The sequence below is a fragment of the Ambystoma mexicanum genome, chromosome 3q (assembly GCF_040938575.1).
Source record: "Ambystoma mexicanum isolate Mex_15411 chromosome 3q, UKY_AmexF1_1, whole genome shotgun sequence".
In the NCBI taxonomy this organism is placed as follows: domain Eukaryota; kingdom Metazoa; phylum Chordata; class Amphibia; order Caudata; family Ambystomatidae; genus Ambystoma; species Ambystoma mexicanum.
In genome coordinates, this window is record NC_090926.1 from 716,588,516 (window position 1) to 716,612,755 (window position 24,240).

Below are 24,240 nucleotides of genomic sequence, written 5' to 3' on the forward strand. Positions count from 1 at the left end.
TAGACGCGGGCTGACAAACATAACAGACGTTTGCAATGGCTGCCCTGGATGCCACCTGGGCATTTAATAGCATGGACTGGTGCTATCTGAAACTGATCTTGGAGCACTTCGGCTGTGGCCCAGAATTCACCAAGATGGTGCTTGCCAATTACCAACATCCATCCACAAGTTTCAGGATCAACGGACAAAGTACAGAGTTTGTGAAGATTAGAAGAGGCACGCAACAGGGGTGTCCACTCTCCCCCTGATCTTCACGATGGTGATGGAACCATGCGCAATGCAGTTCCGACAAGATGTTAGCATCAAGGGAGTGACGATCAGTCAGGAGACACACAAATTAGCGCTGTACGCTGCCGACATCATGCTCTTCATGGGAGACCCAGAAAATATGATGCCCAGAGCAATGGCCCAGCTGGAGGAATTCATGCAGGTCTCGGAATTCTCCATAAACTTCTCCACATCAAAAGCTATGAACATTACGGCAAGGAGGGAAGTGTTTGAGATGCTGTAGAGGACATTCCCAATTAGCTGGGTGGGGGAAACTCTGCAATACTTAGGGATCCACCTTACTAGAGAACCACATAAACTATATCAGGCAAACATTGCCGCGCTGTGGAAACAGTTGAAGGAAGACATGCTCAGATGAGAATCTCAGGAGCTGTCATGGTACGCCTGATTCACAGCTGTCAAAATGACTATCCTCCCTTGTCTTCTCTATGTAATAGGTTCAATACCGGTGCCTATACCGCCGGCTAAAATCCGAAAATTGCAAAACGCAATATTTAAATATATATGGGAAGGTAAGAAACCCAGGATTCAGAAACGATTCCTAATGCGCCCCCCCCCCGCACTTGGGCGGCCTGGGAGTTCCAGAAATGGACAGCTATATCTTAGCAGCACAGATAGCGCCAATGTTCAGGTGGGCAACACCTGAGAATCACAAGGAATGGTGTAGAATTGAACAATCAGCCTTGTCAACTCCCCTAATAACCCTGCTGAGCCTGAAAGAAGAAAATCGAGAGAGCGAGGGTGCGCTTTTGGAAATGACGAAATGATCGCTCCAAAGCTGGGACAAAGCCCGGAAAAGGAAACGCATCCCACACGGATTGGGCCCATACATGCCGTTGATGCACAACCCAGATTTCACAACCAAAGTATTGGGCGGGATGGTTGGGTGCCGAGACCCTGTACTTGAAAGACATGTACAAAGACGGTACTCCATTACTCTTCACAGACTGTCAGCAGAAATTCAACATAGTAGAAAATAAGCGCTATAGATACGCACAAATAAGGTACTGGATAACCCACCCAACGGTCAAGAGGGCGGGCACAAGAACTCTGTCAGGCATAGAACTCACCCTGCAGGAGGGCCACACAGCAAAGGGGGTCACCAGACTCTACAGACTGCTCTTCAACGATCAATCAACTGACAGACTCCAATACAAAGTGAACTGGGAAAGAGACATGCAAGAGTCGCTAACGGAGGAGGAATGGAACCAAATATGGACACGTGCACACAGCACCTCCAGATGCACTACGATTAAGGAATCAGCTTACAACTATGCCTTAGATGGTATATGTCCCCGAACCACATTCATAAAATCACAAAGTCATACTCACCAAACTGCTGGAGGAACTGCAGTGAGAGGGGAGACCTATTCCACATGTGGTGGACAGGTCCTAAATCTGTGGCTTACTGGAAGGAAATATTAAGCCACATAAAAGACATTTCTGGAGTTGAATTGCCGATGTCCCCGAAAACAATTCTCTTAGGAGTCCCCATAGAAGGAAAATACGCAATGTCAGTAGCGACAGCTACCCTCATCACTCACCTGTTATCAGTGGCAAGAATGACCCTTGCACAAAACTTGTAAATCGAAGCGGGTCCGACCCCAGAATGGTGGTGGATCAAGGTTTGGGGAGTAACGGCCATGGAGAAGATATGTGCACTTAGTACTGGAAAATATCTAAAATTCCTGTCTCTCTGGAACCCTTTCCATGAACTGGTACGGGATAGAGAAGCCCAATTCTTCAAACCTCACCTTCTCCGGAACACACATGTCATCTGAGGCCTACCAGACGTAAAGAATCTGGGACTCAACCATCAGGGAAAGAACTTATATCCATTGAACTCTGTAACGCAAAGTAGTGGTTAAAGCTGAGGGAGGGAGGGAGGGGAAAGCAGAGGGGGGTTGGGGGAAGGGGAGAGGGGTAAAAATGTGAAAACCCTTGAAGGCAAAGGAAATTTCAGGGAACTGAATGGTACGAACACAAGAAAGTTACAGAACTTACTCAATAACTGATTGAAAGTGTTATGTCGTATTCACTTGTATGCCTTCGATCCAAAAATAAAGTTGGTTTAAAAAAAAAAAGCCTATGGATTTGTTCCAAACTTCTATAACTTGGTGTTCACTAACTTTTATGCCCCCTCCACATGGATTAGGGTAAACCGAATCTGCAACGGATGACCAAATCAGGCGACAAACCAGACAGGGCTGCCCCTTGTCTCCCCTATTGTTTGCTTTGGCAATGGAGCCCCTGCCTAACTAATAAGGGAGGATCACCTTATCTCAGGCTTCATCACGAAGAGCTGACAACATAAGATTGGACAGATGATGTAATCCTGCTTGTAACCAACGCCTAGAGGTCCATCCCTCGAGCTACAGTGGTAATTGAGAGGTTTGGCACCTACTCTGGATTCTCCATTAACTATGAGACACTGGTGGGGATGAAAATTGGGAGGACAGAGGAATCTCTGCAGGGTATACCCCCTTCCCTCCACTTAAAGTGGCTCTCAGACAAACTAAGATATTTGGGGGTCTACTAAACACCAACTGTTGAGGCATAACACAAAGCAAACTTCCCAGGCCTTTTTAAAGAATGTGAGGAAGATCTTAAAAGGTCGGAGCATCAACAAATCTCTTGGCTAGGGAGAATAGGAGCGGTCAACATGTCCCTTATTCCCAAGGTATTGTATACGTTTCACAGCCTCCCAGTCAAAACTCTGTCACTAAATTGCAGGCTGACCTTCATTTGGGGGGTAAGAGGCCCCGAGTGAGCAGGAAGGTGCTTCTGCGGTCCACTTGTCAGGGGGGCGTTGGAGCTCCCTCTCTCAAAAGATATTAGTGGTGAAGGGGAAAAAATGGGTGGAGTTGGAACAGGAGGTTCACCCGTCCCTTTATACAGTATGCCATTTCTGATTACTAAGGATCATGAGGACAAGGGCAAACATTTAAGCACCGCTTCTTTTTTCGTACTGGGATATGGGGAGACAGATGCTGAAGATCCCTCTGGGGGTGGGGCCACAAACACCAGTGTTGAAAAAGTTCTGCCCAGGAATGGCGGACCGGTCATTCACGGGACGCTCAGATTGGGACACTTATATGAAGGTTGGGTATCTCTCACCTTCGAGGCCTGTAAGGCCAAATTTACCCTAGACGAAAGGGAAAGGTTTAGTTACGTCCAGCATCACCACAGGATCACAAATAACGAAGTCAGAAGCAGGGGGACAAGAGAGCCTAGAGGGTTTGAATTGACACTCGCTGAGGGACTCGCCAATAACCGCACTACCAGCTGATACCGACTGCTAGACCCGGTTGATGTCTCCAACAGCTTACCTTACTTGAGAAAATGAGAGGCAGATTTGGGGGTCGACATTTAGGATACGTCTTGGGCTCACATATGGGAAAGAACTCACAGGGCATCTCGGTGCACAGGAGTGAAATAGTGCTTGTTTCGATGGTACAGAGTAGGCAAAATGAATCGCAATATTCCTGCCACATGCTGGAGAGGGTGTGGGGAAAAAAGCGTGTTAGGGCATCTATGGCAGTCTTGTAATCTTTCACAGATTTACTAGAATGAGATTCTTTCTCATATAAGGGGCCTCAAAGGAGCCTCACTCTCTAGGGACCCTAGGATGACCATATTGGGAGATTCAGATGAGGATGGTGGCTATCTACTAGGAGGTCAGAAAGCAAAGGTGGCCACTCAACTTCTGATGGATTGCAAACTGACACCAGTCACCTGGAGGCCCGATAATAGCGCAGTGGTGGGTGGGGGTATGAACTCTGGTGGCCATGGACAAAATAACTGGCATACTTACATACCAAGGCTGCTATGAGGTCTGGCTCCCCATAATTCAGTTCCTAAGTGCCCGCAAGCATCTGCCCCACAGGCTGCAGATTTTTCGACAGGTCAACTTACTGTAATTACTGTGATGTATTAAGTTGCCAATGCTGGAACTGGTGATCCTTTTCCTTTTCTTTGTTTTCGTTGTCTGAATTGTTGATTTGCTGCTGTTTACGTCAATAGCTCCAATTTTTTGATAATAGTAGAAAATGCTATATAAAGCTTGGGGAGAGGGGAGTGAAGAGCCTGTAAATGATGGTCTGGAAAGCAGGAGAATTTAGAGTGGCCCCCCGGCAAGGCTCACCATTCTCTCGGAGGGGGTTGCTGTCCAGCGAAAAGCCATTGGAATACCTGGAGTTACATCTCCAATGAGACTATCGGAGACTGATGAGGTTTTAACCATCAGTTGTGGATTCCTTTTTATTTTTTTATTTTGTATTGTTCATATAATCAAATAATGATTTTATACAATTTTTACACATATCAAATCACAATCATCACAACAGTTTCAATTAAATCATAAAATCCACATCAAACGCTTAGTAACACGTTACTTCACATCAGAGGCGTTGGTGGGGGGGTTGAGGGGGCTATAGCCCCGGGTCTTTTGGTTGTAGCCCCGGTTAGAAGCTCAGGAGCTACAACCAAATTGCTAGCTAGCCCTGAGTCTCAACAGTCCTGACATTAGTGTAGCCCCGGATCTTTTCCAGACCCAGCAACACCCCTGCTTCACATACTTCACGTTTCATTCTGTCATTTCCTCTAAAATCTCAAATAATTTGCAATAACATTTCACACCATAATACATAAGATTAAAATCATCCCTGCTCATGAAACCATACGTGTCGATAACCGAGGAAAGGACTTGTCAGCATGTCCCGGCATACAATGGCTGCCAGGGTGATAAGCGAGCGTCAGGGGAAATCAAAGAGATCAGAGCTACCGTTCCGCCGTGGGGAACAAGAGACACAGGGCCTCATTACATGGATGGCAGTAATCCCTTACCGCCTTACTACGAGGTCCCTTTGTGGGTCCCTACCTTAACGGCTGGTTTTACCAGCCGTTAAGTATGGGACCCGCAAAGGGACTCTGAAGATAATTACGGTACCGCAATTTGCGGTACCGTAATTACCGCCTCCCCCATTCCCATTGAGCCCTATGGGGGCAAAAATGGGAATGGGGAAGTGCCATGGTGAATGGGGAATTACCGCCCCCACACACCTTGGAATAGGGTGGTAATTCCTCCATTCACCATGGAGGACTCGGTAAAATACCGGCGCCAACCATGGCACTAATAGCGCCATGGTTACCGCCTTCCGTGTAATGAGGCCCACAGGATTGAAGGTCGAAGCACCAATGTCACTGGAGGAAATGCAGTTGGTGTGGAGCAGCGGAGGAAGGCTGCAGTGGTATATCAGTGACTGCAATGTTACTTAAAGGTAACTGCAGTGCCTTGGTGAGTTACGTTAAAGAAAGGAGATGCCAGTACCGTCAGGAAAATATGGGTTCAGTATATTGATCTGGGGAGCAAGTGTAAACACGGAGTGTGGTACTGTAACTTACTTCTGGAGGAAATTCAGGTTTTGAGCTGCATGTGCAGCATGCCCTTGTAGGACTTATACGAGTTATAGGATTTGGAGAGGACATGTGATATTTGATAATAGTATGTTTTTTTTGGGTTGTCAAATGGATTTGGCAGAGTTGGATGCAATGGTTGTGGAATGTTAACGTGTTTGAAGTTAGTAGCTAACACCTTAGGGTTTGCAGGAACACTTCTGCAATTCAGCAAAAGGACCTTTAGGTGACTGTTTGGCACTTACAATGTTTCTTGAGAATTTGCAGGATTAGAGCTGCAGAATGCAGGATGGACCTCTAGGAAAATGTTATCCTGTGGGAAGGAATGTTGAACATATGTGGTGACCGTAAGGATATTTGGGTAATGTCAATGATGTAGGATTAGGAAGGGTATTCGGTTAGTGGAGATGGTGTACTGTGGGAAGCATACCAATGTTGAGATGTTTTGTTATGATATGGCTCAGGTGAATGGTACCAGAAATGTAAGGATGCGTAGTTATGAGTAGAGCTGTGCCAGAAAGTGCACGGAGGTATGTGCCTGACTGGGGTTTCACTTTTTGGGTGGGTCAAAGGTAAAAGTATGGGACTACACGTTTGGGTGGGTCAAAGGTAAAAGTACAGGATTACACATTGAAGTGGCTCAAAGGTAAAAGCATGGGGCTACACATATAGGTGGATCAATTATAAAAGCAATGGACTACACATTTAGGTGGGTCAGAACAAGGCAAAAGCTCACACCTGTAAGAATATGGGACTACATTAGGAGGTGGGTCAATGGTATAAGTATGGTACTACACTAGTAGGTGGGTCATTGGTAAAAGCCATGACTATACCTATGGACTCAAAAGAAATGGGGATTTGCACTGATGCTGCCACTTGTAACCCAGCAGTAATACCGCTGGATCAAGTGGCAGTAACATTAATTCAGTTTAGTGGTATCTGGGGGGATGTACCACTTCCCTGTTCATCAGAGGGGCCCACTGATTGGATGGTGAAAAGTATGAAGTGCGTCAGATTTTTGGAAACGCCCACCATGTTGGATTTGCATACAGCCGCCGGTGTCCACGAACATCGCAGTAAAAACATATTCAAATAAACAACATTGCACTTCTCAAACTTATCAAATAATCTCTGGGGAGGAGAGGGGTGATGAGGATGGGATGGGATATGGCCGTAAGAAGCCAAAAAAAGTGCGCTTTTCACTGCGAAGTCCGCAAACAGTCCGGATGTTTGGGTGCAGTCCACTGATTTTCATGAACACTTCAGATGCTCGGGGGCATCTATGCTTATTTCTGCATTACAGGGTTGGTGAAAAGCAGTTTTTGGATGGCTTATAACTTTTGCGCCACTCAATGAAACTGCATGACATTTTGGAATTGTATTCTAAATCTGAATCTGTAACTGCAAAATTTGGTGGGTTTCTGTCAAGATGGGGAAACATTAGAGGGGGGGGTCCAAAAATATTGTGCGGCAGGAGGAACACTATTGGAGCAATAGGTGAAGTGTCTATACATGAAGGTCATGGCCAAAGGCCATGGATAGTGGGACTGGAAGAAAGCTACAGGGTCAATATGTGAAGGGGTCATGGCCGAAGACCGGGGCCAATGGTCATGGTCGAAGGCCATGACTAGTGAGTGAGAAAGAAAGGTAGTGTATACAGTGGGCATGGTCAAAAGACCAAAGACCATGGCCACCTCATGGGTCCAAAAGAAACATATTAGGGGAATATGTACAGTGGATATGGCTAAGACCATGGCCACTGGCCATGACTGAAGGCAATGGCTAGTGGCCCGGTAGTGTTTTAAAATATATAGTGGGCATGGCCAAAGGCCATGCTCGCTGACCAGGCCTGAAGGCCATTGCTAGTGGCACGGTAGTGTTTTAAAATATACAGTGGGCATGGCCCTAGCTAGTGGGCCTGAAAGACATGCATAGTGGCCACAGCTGAAGGCCATGGACACCTTGTAGGTCCAAACGTAACATATTGGGGGAACATGTACAGGGGACACGGCCCGTTACCAAGCTTATGTGCACATACATATTATAAGAGAATGGATTCACAATGACATACATAATGGTATTATTGGGCGAGACATAGCATTATGGGTGACATCAACAGCAACACAGCGAAAATATATAGATATTACACGGCCCACAGTAGTGGCCGTGTAGTTATGGTTAAGTTGCTAATCGCATAGGAAGAGCACTTTTTGGGCAGCTTATAACTTCGCTCCCCCTGGATGAATCCACACCAAACTTTGCAAAAAAAGTGAGGTTTGGTCCGGGGGAGAGGGGGAGGTGGGGGGGGGGTTCAAAGTTATAGGGGGATCCCAAAATTTATTTATTTTCCCATAGACTGAATGGGGATAAAACTTTCCTCACGCCTACAGCCCAAACCGCTGGATGATCAGTGATGTCATCAATCATATTTCTGATGTTATCTTTGATGTCCTGCGTGTTAATCTTAGCAGTGCACGGTGGTGGCGCGAGTTAATTTCTGGGGTTTTTCAATTTAACTTGAAACCATAACGTCCCTTTAACAATGTTTTTTCAGTGAATTTCATAGGTTTTTATTAGTCCAACATAACCATAACGTCCCTTTAACAAAGTTTTTTCAGTGAATTTCAAAGGTTTTTATTAGTGCAACTTAACCATAATGTCCCCTTAACAAAGTTTTTCATTGAATATAGATATATAGATATATAATCAGGTGGCGGTCGCCGCCCTATAGTTAAGGTGCGTCGGACTCCATAGGAAGCTCAAGACTGCAAAGTTTAGTAAAGATATGCTAAAAATTCAAAAAGTTATTAAGAAAACAAACAAAATAAAAGTTGCGGCCTACTTCGCATTCCTTTTCCCATAGACAAAAAAGGTCACCATTTGCCGGACCACACAGCCAAAACCGCTGAATGGATTTGGACCAAGGCCAAAACAACTTGGGCATGAAACATTGACTTCAGGCCTTTTTGTGGCTTGGGTTTATACAGTGAAGATGTTTTTTTAATATTTGATGGAGAAGGTGATGCCCCTTCTTCAAAATAGTTAGCTATATCTCGGGTAAATTGCCAAAACTGGGGGATTTTAGAAATGAATCAGCTGCCATCTTTATTTTTGCTCGATGCAATAGATCGCTGCGGCTATAGCTGAGGTTATCAGAAAAGAAATACAGGGAAAAAGCCTCGGCTATGGACAGAATAGCCACCAATAGCTGACATTCGAAAGCATACTGCATCACAGAAAGAGCGTGCGTCGGGGCGGAATACGGGAGGGCAGGGGAGGTGAGGAGGCCATCATGGCTGTGTGGTGAGCAAGCACAGCAGAGGGGAACACTTGGTGAGGACCTGGGGGTCATGAAAGTATTTTTTTATTCACCCATTCTGCCGATATTCATGGCTATTATATGACTACAGCTAGCCAAGTGTATCTGTAGTTCTATGCCCTCGGCTATAGAAAAATACTTTTAAAACCAAAAATATAGACATTTTTACAGCTACAGTCTCATTGAGGGTGAACAAATCACTGGCCATGATCAGTGGCACAATAGCCATCCAGTTCTCCCATCCATGCAGTGAACGGGATGGACAATGCTTATCTTCGAAGCAAGAAAGGGACCAGACCCCTCTGGCCATGTTGCTTAAAAAATGACCCCAAGTTCCAAGACCACTTAGACCAACATTACCTGAGGGGGGCCAGCACCTTCCTCACTTTGAAGCTAAGCAGGGCCGGTCCTGGTTACTGCATGGATAAGAGACAGTCCACAGTTCTGCATTCTGTGTTTTTACTTAGTTTTAAATATTGTCAGTCCTTGAAAGTATTGGACTCAGAGAAGAAGAGACAATTTTTTTATTGCCTTTTGATTAGGTGCATTCTAGTATTTGTAGTCTCCCAGTCAAGCTGGGGGTAACAATGCCACAATTGTACACTTTGTGCCTAACATAGTTCTGTAAGATTTATATATTTCAGTGAAACTATGGTATGATATGATATGATATGATATGATATGATTGGTTATTTATAACGCGCTTAATACCCAGAGGTAATGTACTTTTCAAGTTATGTTTATGAAGCAGAGTATTGTTGAACGCCAGACATGGAAGTGAGGAGGGGAAATGATGAGAAGGCAAGTAAGTCAAGAGTATTTGCCCACGAGGTGACAAGAGAGCTTGATATGCTGGACACGGGTGCAGTCCATTGCCCTTGATTGTGTCTGCTTTTCAGGGCACATGTAAAGGACACATGTGGGTGGACAGCAACCCTTACATTTTTTTGAGGTTGGCAAGCTTTCTCAAGTACTTGGCTACCAGGATTCTACTCAGGTTGTCATATTCCCAGTACAGATGCTTACCCACAAGAGCAGGGAATATTTCCCAACAAAATGCTGGGCTTAAAAGGGGAGCAGCTTTTATAATTTGCCATCATATTTATTGGAACATTTCCTCCCTCAGTTTACTTTTCAGATGTTCATTAGTTTTTTTTAAAGTCCAGTGCAATTTTGTCTTTTGCACTTTCTGTTACGCTCACCTGGCTCCCACAGGGGCGTCGATCTGAGCTGGACAGCTGCAGTCTCCACCAATGTGACGCATAGTGCCGAGATGACGGACTGGACTGGCCCACCTAGCTTCGTTTGCTTGGCCCTCAGGAATATTCTTCTGATGGTTTGGAAAGATGAGCTCTCCATCCTGCATTGAGCGCAGAGGCGCGTAGATAACCAGTTGCTTCACTGGCTTGAAGGAATTGGTGAGTTCCAGAACAATATTGACTCTGAGATTCCCGGCAAGACGCCGTAAGTATTAAGTTCCTAACAGTTCAAATGTCTGACTTTCACTCTTGTCCGATTCCTTGCAGGTTGCAGCTTGACCCTAGCGAAGAGTTCCTCGTGGCAACCGGTAATATTCAGGTAAGGATTTGTATTATCCAACACACTTCGATAAAATATTGTCAATATGTAACCTGTTGCTTTCTCCCTTATTCAGGCGCTGAGAGAAAGTATGAAGTCTCAGGGAATAATGCCTCCGGCGGTAAAATCAGGTAAGTCTATGGTGGTGAGGAAGTTTCCCCTTGTTTGTCCCTTTGTTTCACCTTGCTGTCCTTTTGTTTCCCCTTAGGGACCGGGGTTCGGTGAGGATGCAGTGGAAGCTGCGCCTACCCGTGAAGAGGAATAGTACCCCTGGTGGTAAAATCAGGTAAGTCTATGGGGGTAACTAATATTGCCTCTGTGTATTCCCTTGGCTCACCTTGCTGTTCTTGTCTTCCCCTTAGGTGTCGTAGTGCGGCGGGAACATGCAGAAGGATGCAGTGGAATGTGAAGATGCTGCGAAGGCCGGTGAGTTCAGCGCAGCGCTGCAGCAGGCGAGGCGACGCGCATAAAATAACTTCTTTCTTCCAGCTCGAAGGCGCGATGGATCGGGAATTCAGGTAAGGATCAAAGGTATTGATCTTGTTCTAACCTTTTCTCCTTCTTTCTCCCTTTTTCTAGGAGCTCCAGACTCGAGCCGGGCGTGGCAGAAGACTGGATGCAGACTTGCAGGCACGGTGAGCGTTACGCTGCTGGATGCAGAATAACGCGAAGCTTGTGCTGCTCTTCGGGCGTGGTTTAAATAGCCTCCAAAGTAGTCCCAGGTAAGTATTCCTCCCCAGCCCCACCCGAGTAAAAAAATAGCCCCTAGGTAAAGTAGTCCCTTCCAAGCCTCTTTTGACTTGGAGCTCTTGCAGCATGGTCTGCATCAGGTAAATTTGCAGCATGGTCTGCATCAGGTAAGTCTTAATCTATGAGCCTGGCGCCTATGGCACCAGGACTGACTCTCTATATGAGCCTGGCGCCATAGACGCCAGGACTGCACCCAAATAGCCCCTAGCAGGGGTTGTTGGGCTTGCTTGGAATAACTTGATGCCTGCTTCCGGGGTTGCTGGAGGTAGGCATCATGACAGTACTCCCCCCCAAGGCCCCTCCTAAAGTCGTTCTTCCCTGTGGTTTTGGTTTGTCTGGCAAATTTCGGTGGAATTTTTTCACCAATCGGGGTGCATGAACGTGGTCACTAGGTTCCCATGACCTTTCCTGTGGTCCGTAACCTTTCTAGTCGATTAAATAAAAAAGCTTCAACTTCACCAGCTTGGAGTCCAGGATGTTCTTAACTTCAAATTCGGGTTCCCCGTGTACAAGGATGGGGTCTGGTGGCTTGGTTAGTCTTGTCCCTGGTTGCACTGGCTTCAAAAGTGACACATGAAAGACGGGGTGAATTTGCATATTAGCAGGTAAGTCCAACTTGACAGCCACCGGGTTGATAATGGCCTTAATAGAGTAAGGTCCCAAATATCTGGGGTTAAAGGTCTGTGTTCCCTTTAGAGGTATGTGTTTTGTGGCTAACCTTACTTGGTCCCCTATCTGGTATTGTGGAGTATCACTTCTATGCCGATCAGCATCTTTCTTGTATTTTTCTTTCGCCTGTTTTAAATGTGCAGTTGCTTCCTTAAAGGCTTGTATAATCGTAGCGTGCAGATGGTCCACTGCGGGCATTTCTAAGTGTTGGGGTGAGTCAAGATCTGAGGTTCGAGGATGGTGCCCATATAAGGTATAAAAGGGGCTTTGTCCAGTTCCAGAATGTACTGAATTATTGTATGCATATTCAGCGATCCAAAGAATGTCTTTCCAATTACTCTCAGTCTAATGTAACATACAACGCAGGTATTGTTCGAGAGTCTGGTTGGTCCCCTCCGTTTGACCATCGGTTTGGGGGTGGTGACTGGTCGATAGCCTAACATCGATTTGCGCCAATTGACAACATTTTTTCCAAAAATGTGAAATTAATTGACTGCCCCGGTCAGAGACCAATATGGTCGGAAATCCGTGTATGCGAACAATGTTTTCGAGGAACTCCTTGGCCAGGATTGAAGCTGAAGGTAATCCCTTTAAAGGAATAAAGTGGGCCATCTTGGAAAAAAGATCCACAATAACTAGAATGGTGCTAAATCCATTACATGGGGGTAGATCAGTAATAAAGTCTAACGATAAGGTGTGCCATGGTGTAGGCGGAATGTCTAAAGGTTGTAAGAGTCCAGCTGGTTTTTTCTTTTGACTTTTGTTTTGGGCGCAAATTCCACAAGACATCACAAATGATTTAATTTCCTTTCGGCAGGTGAGCCACCAGAATTGTCTCTTAATTTTAGCTTCAGTTTTTGCAATACCTGGGTGCCCCTCCATTAGGGTATCATGATAACGGGAAATGACTAGCTCTTGTAGTTCCTTGTGTGGCAGAAATAGCTGCCCTTGGTATTACGGCAGGTCATTGGTGACAGAGTAGTCCGGGCCTTTCTTTACCCAGTCCTGCAGAGCTGTATGATCAAGAGTTGCTGGATCTTTACCTGAATGTCCTGTAGTGTCTGTAGAGTAGTCATGCCAAGAATCCTTTGTTCGGAAATTATAGGTACTGGTTCTGGGTTCACTTCTGCCTCTCCCATCCCTATTCGGGATAAGGCGTCTGCTTTACCATTCTTACAACCTGGTCGATAGGTTATCACGAAATCGAACTCGGCAAAGAACAATGCCCATCGGAGTTGGCATGACGATTGGGCCTTGGCTGTCTTTAAATACTGTAAGTTCCGGTGATCGGTGATCACAGTAATGGTATGCCTGGCACCGAGAAGATAGTGCCACCAAGCCTTGAAGGCGGATTTAATGGCTAATAACTCCTTGTCGGTAACCGCATAGTTTAACTCGGGTGCCGAGAACTTTCTGGACCAAAGACCAAAATGCTACTGGGTGAAGGTGGCCAGTTTCAGGGTCCTTTTGAGAAAGCACAGCTCCCATGGCTAGACTGGATGCATCAGTTTCCACTATGTATGGAAGTTCAGGGCGCGGGTGCTTTAATACAGGTGCAGACGTGAATTTCGCTTTCAGCTCTTGGAAGGCATTTTCTGCTTCTTCAGTCCACATAAAGCGTTTAGTTTTTAGCAATTGTGCTCTGATGCGATGTATAACATGTGAAAAATCTGGGATGAATCTGCGGTAGAAATTGGCAAAGCCGAGCATGCTTTGTACCCCTTTAACTGAACTTGGTGATTGCCACTTAAGGATTGCGTCCACCTTTCGTGAGTCCATTCGGACTCCTCTAGGGGTCAGGATAAACCCAAGGAATTCAACTTCTGTGGCATGAAAAACACATTTTTCCAGTTTTGCATATATTTTGTGCTGGCGCAATTTCTCAAGGACTGCTTGGACGTGCTTCACATGGTCCGATTCTGAAGAGGAGTATACTAGAATATCATCGATATATACGACAACACAAACGTCAATGAGTTCACGAAGGACATCGTTCATGAAGAATTGGAAGGCTGCTGGTGCATTGCACAACCCGAAAGGCATCACCTGGTATTCGAATAACCCATACTTAATGCGAAAAGCAGTCTTCCATTCATCGCCCTCTTTTACACGTACCAGATGGTATGCCCCCCGGAGATCTAACTTAGTGTATATGCAAGCGTCCTTCACTTGGTCTAGTAGTTCAGGGATCAGAGGCAATGGGTATCAGTTCTTAACAGTTATCTGGTTCAATGCGCGGTAGTCTATGCATGTTCTGAGGTCACCTTCCTTTTTGGGCACAAAGAACAAAGCTGAAGATGCAGGGGACTTGTTTGTGGGAGAATGAAGCCATTAGCAAGGTCCTGGTCTAAGTATTGTCGTAGGTGAAGGTTCTCAGGTTCCGTAAGGGCATAGATCCTGCTACAAGGGGGTTGTGCACCGGGTATGAGATCGATTTGACAATCGTACGACCTGTGAGGTGGTAAGGTGTTTGCCTGTTCTTTTTGGAAGACATCCTGGAATTCTTGGTATTCTGGAGGTAGTTGCACGACTGCTGTGGTTACTGTGGCCAGGCCTGCGTTCAGATTTTTCTTTGGATAACAGGTTTGTGCACAATCCGGGAAGGTTATTCTCTTCTCTCGCCAATCAATACAAGGATTATGTGTTTCCAACCAAGGTATCCCCAGTATTATTTGGAACTGTGGGGCTTTGATTAGATCAAACACAATAGTCTCTCGATGCCCATTCTGACCCAATAGTGTCATCTCTGCGGTGGAATGAGTTAGAGGCCCAGAGGCAATTTCAGTTCCATCGACTGTGGTGATGACATCTGAGGTGGTTTTTTGGCAGAGAGGTAGATTCATCCTGGAAGCCAATTCGTAGTCCACATAGTTTCCTTTGGCCCCGCTATCAATGTATGCCCTTACTGCGTGCATACGCGATGGCTGCCTTGGATCTACGAGGACCATTGGTATGATGAAATGCAAGGTCTGAGTATCCTTCTTCAAGCTCGGCAAGCGGACCTCTATGCTTGTCGTGCGTGGTCGTTTCCCAAGTCTGACTCCATATGGCTTTTATCAGAAGCTCCTACCACCTTCTTGGGTGGTTTTACAGGGCAATCCCATAGAAAATGCCCAGAAGTTCCACAATATAGACACAATTGCATTTGACGTCTTCTTTCTCTTTCCTTCTGGGTTACGGGTCCTTTAGCCCCTCCGATTTGCATGGGTTCTGAAACATCTGCTCCTTTGGGGTTAGCGTGGGTTTTGACCAACACCCAATTCTCAAACTTGGCTCGATCAGCCTTTCTGTTCTGAAGTCTGTGATCTAACTGGACCACTAAGTCTATATATTCAGCGCAGTCTTGAGGTGGCTTCACGTCTTGAGCCAAGACATCCTTGAGTTCTCCTCGAAGCCCTCGATGAAATAACGTGATTCGTTTTACCTCAGGCCATCCAGTTTCCACTATCAACCTATTAAAGGTCGCGATGTAGGATAGAAGGTCCTGGTTACCCTGTTGTAGGGACAAAAGTTCGTTATCCAGGGCCTGTCCTTGGGAGTGCCGGGCAAATAGTCTTTCCATGCTCATTTGAAAGCCCTGAAAATCCCGAAGAATTGGGTCATCCTGAGTAACTAGTGGAATTGACCAATCAGCTGAACTGCCGCTGATATATGACAATACAAAGGCTACCTTGGCTTGATTGTTTGGGAAGGCTCCAGGTCTGCATAAAAAGTGCAAGCGGCATTGGTTCATAAACACGGCGAACCTTTTGGGATCTCCGACAAAGCGTTCAGGCGGAGCTCATGGAATATTTCATGGTAGGTTTATTTGCACAGGGTTACTCGATGACACAGGAGCTGGATTTCCCCCGGGACCTGGTAGGAGTGCTTGTCCAGCCTGGCTTTGCAGTAGTTGCCTAGCAAGGTCATCAGTTTGCTCCTTTGACAAAATCAGTTCTCTCCTAAGAGCATTGGTTTCTTGACGGGCGGAATGCACTTCAGCCCTCAGTTCCCCTAGTAATTAGGCCAATTGGTCAGTTTCTGAGATATCCATAATGCCCGGGTGGGAATTTGTGGGTAGGCTTCGCTTTCTGTTACACTCACCTGGCTCCCACCGGGGTGTCGATCTGAGCTGGACAGCTGCGGTCTCCACCAATGTGACGCGTAGTGCCGAGATGACGGACTGGACTGGCCCACCTAGCTTCATTTGCTTGGCCCGTAGGATTATTCTTCTGATGGTTTGGAAAGATGAGCTCTCCATCCTGCATTGAGCGCAGGGGCGCGTAGATAACCAGTTGCTTCACATTCAAAGGAATTGGTAAGTTCCAGAACAATATTGACTCTGAGATTCCTGGCAAGACGCCGTAAGTATGTAGTTTGTACCAGTTCAAATGTCTGACTTTCACTCTTCTCCGATTCCTTGCAGGTTGCAGCTTGACCCTAGCGAAGAGTTCCTAGTGGCAACCGGTAATATTCAGGTAAGGATTTGTATTTTCCAACACAGTTCGATAAAATAATGTCAATATGTTACCTGTTGCTTTCTCCCTTATTCAGGTGGTGAGAGAAAGTATGAAGTTTCGGGGAATAATGCCTCCGGCGGTAAAATCAGGTATGTCTATGGTGGTGAGGAGGTTTCCCCTTGTTTGTCCCTTTGTTTCACCTTGCTGTCCTTTTGTTTCCCCTTAGGGGCCGGGGTTCGGCGAGGATGCAGTAGAAGCTTCGCCGACCCGTGAAGAGGAATAGTACCCCCGGTGGTAAAATCAGGTAAGTCTATGGGGGGGTAACTAATATTGCCTCTGTGTATTCCCTTGGCTCACCTTGCTGTTCTTGTCTTCCCCTTAGGTGCCGGATTGCGGCGGGAACATGCTGAAGGATGCAGTGGAATGTGAAGATGCTGCGAAGGCCGGTGAATTCAGCGCGGCGCTGCAGCAGGCGAGGCGACGCGCATAAAATAACTTCTTTCTTCCAGCTCAAAGGCACGATGGATCGGGAATTCAGGTAAGGATAAAAGGTATTGCTCTTGTTCTAACCTTTTCTCCTTCTTTCTCCATTTTTCTAGGAGCTCCAGACTCGAGGCGGGCGTGGCAGAAGACTGGAGCAGACTTGCAGGCACGATGAGCGTTACGCTGCTGGATGCAGAATAACGCGAAGCATGTGCTGCTCTTCGGGCGTGGTTTAAACAGCCTCCAAAGTAGTCCCAGGTAAGTATTCCTCCCCAGCCCTACCCGAGTAAAAAAATAGTCCCTAGGTAAAGTAGTCCCTTCCAAGCCTCTTTTGGCTTGGAGCTCTTGCAGCATGGTCTGCATCAGGTAAATTTGAAGCATGGTCTGCATCAAGTAAGTCTTAATCTATGAGCCTATGGCGCCAGGATGACTCTCCATATGAGCCTGGCGCCATAGACGCCAGGACTGCACCCAAATAGCCCCTAGCAGGGGTTGTTTGGCTTGCTTGGGATAACTTGATGCCTGCTTCCGGGTTGCTGGACTTAGTCTGGGTCCCCAAGGGTAGGCATCATGACACTTTCTTCTAAGGAGAAGGCCAATTGAACTACATTTGCATATTTCACTTTAAGATATATGTTCACCTACTGTGCATATATTAATGGGTGCCAGCTTTTCATTTTTGCTATGAGGGCAAATGTACCAGAGCATATGTTATTCTTGTAGCCGGTCATTTTTTTCCCTTTTCCATGCTGCTTAAATGCGGTTAGTTGGGGTTGTGTGATGTATCACAGCAGTCACCAAGAGACCGGACATAAAACAAGGGGCTCATGGGACGCTGCTTAACCAAAGTGTGTGATCCTTGACAAATAATTTAATCTCACTGCGCATTTCCTAAAAACATTGTGAGTTCTGAAATCCTGAAATCTTTTCTACATAACAATACCACTGTAAAAACAGGTAAAAATCAGTTTGTGATTGATGTCCTTCTTTGAGCGATGGGTTCAAGTATTTTAAAATGTAGAGCGGCCCTGCCCATGGTCTATAGCCAAAGGCCATGTCTAGAGGTCTGGTAGTGTTCTAAAATATACAGTGTGCTGCGCTTAGTGTAAATAACCATTTGACTGCTCTCCAAGCTTTCTGGGATGAGTTCCAAGTGTTTCCGATAAATAGTAAACAAAGACTGAGATAGCAATATGAAAGAATTTACAACATTACGAAAAGACTACAGAACTTCCTGTGGAGCCGTATGCTGTCAGCAGCTTTTTAAAGTGAGTGAAAGGTGCATTGGCCTTGTTCTTAGCATAAACACACTTTTGAATTCTTGCAGGAAAGATGATGAACATTGATAATGAACTTTATCCAACTTTAAGCTGCTTCCCAACTTCAGGCTGCTGCCCAACTTCAAGTTGCTGACGGATAGATATGCTAACAGGAGGCGTCAACAGGGAGTGCCCAAAGAATATAAGATGAAGGAAATATTCCTGTGCACAGACCAGGAGCTGGCAAGAAGACAAAGAGGCAGACATAAGTCTGGAGAGGGAGCAGCACTAGAGCAGGGTAGGGGTCAAGTCCCTCTTTTTCCCTCGCTGGTTTTTAAAGTCACTAAATAGAATTTCTGGCTTTTCTGAGACTTTTTGAGTCCGCAGAGGACTCTGTCTATTGACTTTTGAGCAGGACTTTTGCTTTTGATTGACCTGTATGGGGAATATTTTTTTTTACTTTTCCACCCAAAGCAAGACAGCTCACATCCTTAATTCTAATTGGCTGCATGCTGACACCATGGTCATTACAAACTGACATTGAGCATTTTTCCTCATTTTGTATGCATTTTATCAAAAAAGACCATAATGATTTTTATTGATGGGTTGTGATATTTTTTGGCATTTTTTCTTGGATTCTGTAAACCACTGCAGGCTCTAGACTCTGCTAGCTTTCATCTACCTGCCTATTTCAGATAGTGTGTATCGAAGGTGTTTACCCTTAATTGATATCACATTGAGAATGATATAGATGTGTAATGGGGCAGTTGAATATGCAGGTAACACCTACTGCCCCTACTCAGATGAGTTTGCAAGCAACGCTTCCTGTCCCCGCCCCCGTGAGCACCGTCCAGGTGAAAAACAATACTAGCTGAGACAGCCCTATTGCCCCAAGAGTCTCGGAGTAAAAGAGGAAATAAACTAAAATCATGAAGGTGCCATTAAGAATAGAATAGATGGTGTGACAAGTAGAGTAACAGGTAGTTGTTACTATAAACATAGATAGAGAAGGACTAGATCGCTACACGCATACACACAAAGTACAGGTAGCAGACACAAGTGCACATATTCAATTAATTAATGTATTTATAGTTATTTATTATTTATTTCTTTTAGTTATTCATTTATTTAAATAAATTATAATAAATAAATACATTTTGACATATAGAGAATGGCTAGATGGCTACACGCATACACACAAAGTACACATAGCAGACACAAGTGCACTTAGACATGAAGAGCACATAGACACAAAGAATACTTGCTCGGAGACATGAAGGACCTGCATGCAGATATGAACAATACTTGTACATAGACATGAAGAACATGCACACAAATATATGTCGCTCCAAAGAACATTAACATGCAAAATATGCATGGCACAATATAGTGTAGAATGACCCAAGGTGCAGTCATTTTCAGAACACTGAGGCTGTGGCAGGCCTTAAAGAAGCAAGGCCTCGGAAAGATGCGAAATCTACAAAAAACACATCTATTTCCAAAGCTCCAAAGCTGACCAGAATAGTAGTTTGCTGCAAACACCAAGGTCAGAGACACAAAAGGGAGTAGTGAATGTGCAGAACTCAGAGATTAAATATTAGTTCCTAGAGTGAGAAGCAGTAGAATCCCAGGATAACTCAGATTTCTACTAAAGAAACAACCGACATTGATGTCCAGGTGCACAATAATAATAATATGCCAAGGGACTCCAACGAGAATAGGTGAAAGGTGTTCCAAGAGGACATAAAGAGTACAACAAGCACATTAGACTGGGCTAAAAAGGTTATAGGTCAAATGCTCGAATGCATGTGATCGAATGACAATATGCCCGAGTCAATTTGACCGAAAAAAGGGTTCAATTTATTTATTTATTTTTTTGGGGCCCCTCCCCCCCAAACCCCTGTTTTTGGTGTTAAAACACCTTTTTTTTACCTATACTAGAGCAAAAATAAATATATACTTTAAAAAAAAAAAAATTGACCTTTTTGTTTAAGGTCAAATTGACTCGATCATTTTGTCATTCGATCAAATGCATTCGAACATTTGACCGGACACCGGCTAAAAAACCAATAAGTAGGACGAAAATCATTTTCCATTATGGTACCCTAACATATGATCAAGACATGGAGAACACCAGCTATCACTATACGCCACGCAAAGACACCTGCTGAAGTAGCTAACATCCACACAGACATGAGATATCACACAAGGCCAAATACAAAGGAATAGATAAGGTGCATGGCTTGTGAATGATGAATAATTACTTTTAATTGGAAAATGTGCAGACCAAGGAATTCTCTTTTCCTACCATGTGTCTCAATTATATTTTGACACCTGTCAAAGTGTCCAAAGTTGGTGAGCAAGGTACCAACAAATCAGAGTTTCTCAAGCCATACCGCCCATTATGAATGATGCCAGCAAATTAGTGACCAATGTAGTAATGTAGTGAAGATTTAATCAGAAAGAGACAAGCTTCTTTTTGGGGGCAGAGAAATAAGAGAATGATCCTCTGCATATAGATAGGAAGACAGCTGTATATTTATCAATATTAATAATTGTTGGTGCCATTTTGTTTTTTTGTGACGTAGCAGAAGGAAATAGAGGTGCTTTGTTGTGTCATTAGAAGGTGAATGTGTGTTGTTAACAAGTAGAAGTAGTTTCAAGTGTGGGCAGTGTTTTGTGGTGCTGCTTTGGAGGAGAATTTTGGGCCATGTTGTCTCAGAGAGAGATGTGGGGCGTGGTAATGTCGTAGAAGAACATTTACGAGGGGGTAGGAAAAAAGAGAGGCAAAGGTGAGCGAGTGTTGATGCAGGATTTATTGACTATTGCTAAGTTGTGTTTTAGATTGTTATCATGCTGGATGACACTCACATTGTTCATTTGTGTAAGTCCCTTCCCAGATACAAAAATAAGATACTTACATACCACATTCAGTTTGTCAAAGATACGGCCAGCAAAATGTTTATGCCATGGTCTCAAGATGTTACTCATTCGAAAGAGGTGCTGCAACACATGTGCATGTATCTACATGTCACACATAAGGGGGAAACAATTACAGAGCAGAGTAAGTATTTGCGTAACTGTGGAAAATGTTTGAAAAAGAGGTGGCGGAACCAAGTAAGAAAGAATGGATGCTTAACCAGCATGACAAAGGGTGCATGCAGTCCGCGGCCTTCCACCTCCTCCTCCTCTTTTGACCAGTGTCCCACCCCGACCATACAGGGACTATATCCATTAAAAGCTGCCTCAGGGTATACCAACCCCAAATCGTTTTCCCCAGCATACAATGATGAAGACAGCATGAGGGGGGAGGGAGTGAACAAAGACCATTGTACCAGCAAGTAGAATATGACATGCATTATAGTTTGCAAGCTAAATTAACAGAAGCAGAGGAAGAAGGTCAAGGAGCAAGAGCCATGCAGGGCGAAGGGGATGGGACGGCAATTGTGTAAGACAAGTGGAAAGGAGGGAAAATAATACTCAATCTTGATAGAAAGGGTATAGATAATTAAAACGAGAAGGGATTGGATGATAGTAACAGACAGGAGGTAGAGCAGGAGAAAGGATTGAAGAAGAAAAAGAAAGGGAAAGAAAACAAGAAGCAGAGAGAGAAAACAAAAGGAAATGGGAAGAAGAGAGGGAAAGAGAAAGTGAGAGGAAGAAGTAGAGAGGGAGAGATACCAACAAGAATTGGATGACATAATCAGCAGACATATGCTGACAGACAGAGAAAGGGGGGAGGTTAAGATAAGGAAAAATGACAGCACACGCAGTAGCAGACGAGACAGCACAAGCAGAAGAGAGAGTCAGGGATGCCACTTCAAGGAATGGGAAGGGGCTTATGTGAAGAGATGGTGTGTGGGAGCCCCTGCAGAGGGTGGATTTTGAGACAGCAGAGGAGGATGATGAAGAGGAGGAAGAAGATAGACAGTCAGCATGGGATGGTGACAATAAGAGTGGAAAGGAAGAAGCTGCACAAGCCCCTCCTACAGGCAATCTGATAGATTTAAGGGAGGAAGAGTTAGAGCCCATTAGGTTTCCTTTGGTCCAAAAAATTACTCAAGGAACCCAGAAAGAAGCACACATACATAAATAGATTAAGAGATTTACCAGGTCAAAAAAGGTTCGAATGGTAGCAGAGACTGCAAAGACAAAGAGTGTGGATGCCCCAATGCACAGAATTGGACTGACATGATTCCGCTTATTGCAGAAAGGGAGAAGATTAATACAGTATATACCCTGGCTGTAGACAGGTAAAAATAACCTGATATATAAACTACCATCACTCACAGCGGGGGCAGGAAAATTGACTAATGAATTGGAAAGAGACACTGCAGGTGTAACTTTAGCGGTAGAAGACATGAAAAGCTTGTTTGTTGTCATTTTGAGTGAACAATAAGAAGACATTTGGAAGAGGGCAAGGTATCCTGGGGTGACAGCACAGAACACCAGGCATGATGGGGAACCTTTTAACAGTTAATGAGCAGATGTTTGGAGGGCACTCAGAATACCGTTTCCAAAGACATCAGACAAGAGAGTGATAATAACATGAAAAATGGGACCGGATGAGGATCCTGCTGCTTATATACAAGACACGCAAGAGAAATGGCCCCTAGAGACAAGGGAATCAACACTTTTTTATCACATTTTGAGTGTCATGAAGCAAATTTTTCTTTAGTCCAACGCAGGAGCTGCTGAGCCCACCAATCCCACAAAGGTGTCCAGTGCTCAACTGAGAACATACAATTGAATTCTAGACCTCTCAGGGGGAAAGGGAAAAAGTGGATAAAATAATAAATGAGACACTGGATCTTTCTTCTTCTTCAGGTCTCTGTGTAAAAAAGGTTAATTACAATTTTAATTCTCTTCACAAAAATTATCTTCACATTCTTATGTCATTTTCCAGAACATCACATATCTCACCTGAAAATCCTCTGCGAAGTGCTAAGAGGATGTAAATGCCTTTTAAATATTTAGTCTTTAACTCAAAAGAGTGATAGTGCCACTGTAACTCATAACCAACATCAACTTGACAATACTCTTTTAGATGAGTAAGTACTGAATTCCAGAAAGTTGAGTCTCCCAATATTAAGTTTCTTTGTATTGACACTTGACAGTTTATTTTGAAAGTAACTGAAGAACTCTTGAAAGTCAACCAAAAATTATCTTCTTTTCTTTAAACAAATAAAATTGAGACTCAAAGAATATGGCCTATGTGTGCACACTCAAAACAAAGTGGAATAAATTCAGTTCCATTTTTTCTTTCCTAAAACACTTCCTTGTATCTCTTGCCAATTCTATGTAGAAAATTATATCAGACTATTTTCTTTCAGTAAATAAAACTTTAACCATATGGTTCCTTAAAGATTGTAGTTTTCACTTTAGAAATGAAACAAACATTAGATGCGAAATGCGCTTGAATAAACTCTGCTCTTTAGCCTTTTTTCATGTTGATGAAGTCCATAGCGTAGAGAAAGAGTTCCATATATTGTAATCAGAAAGTTCGAATTTTAATAGAATATCTTAAACTCTCTTACCTTGACTTATCCGGGAAGAAACGTAGTAAAAACGTCTTCGTTACCTTCAGATAAATGTTCAAAGTGGTCTTTCCTCTTTTTCAGTCAATGTGAAGATTACACGTACTACGCGGGAACTTCCGGGATCCAGAAAGATTTGGTGCTCGACGCAGACGTTGTTGCTCACCTCCTCAGGCTTCCCAATGTGACTATAAGGTAAGTGAACGCCTTTTGTAATTTAAAGTTGCATGCGCGCACATGTACTCTTAATTCTGCCGTGCAGTTAACCATAGTTCACAAACTTGAAAACACGTGCGCGTGCATCATTTAAACTCTGCAGTAACTTTTGTTTTAACTGACACGCAATTCCAACGTTGTAAGGATGAGCTGCTCACAATATAGTTTTATTTACTTTTGAGTTGCACGCGAATGTGCTTTTAATTTAACAGACATAACACGAAACCATTTCAAATAGAAACGTGTCGTTTACCTTGAAGTTTATTTGCTTTAAATCGCGCGTGCTC

The 24,240-nt window shown here is 44.4% G+C and overlaps 1 long non-coding RNA gene across 1 annotated transcript in view; it reads right to left on the reverse strand.

Moving 5' to 3' along the window:
* The window catches only part of LOC138582904 (uncharacterized), a 139,586-nt gene extending 115,674 nt beyond the window's left edge, over nt 1–23,912 (reverse strand). The window contains exon 1 of the long non-coding RNA XR_011305102.1: nt 23,782–23,912. This is a non-coding gene — a long non-coding RNA (uncharacterized lncRNA). The remainder of the gene's footprint in view (nt 1–23,781) is intronic.
* Nucleotides 23,913–24,240: the final 328 nt, after the last annotated feature.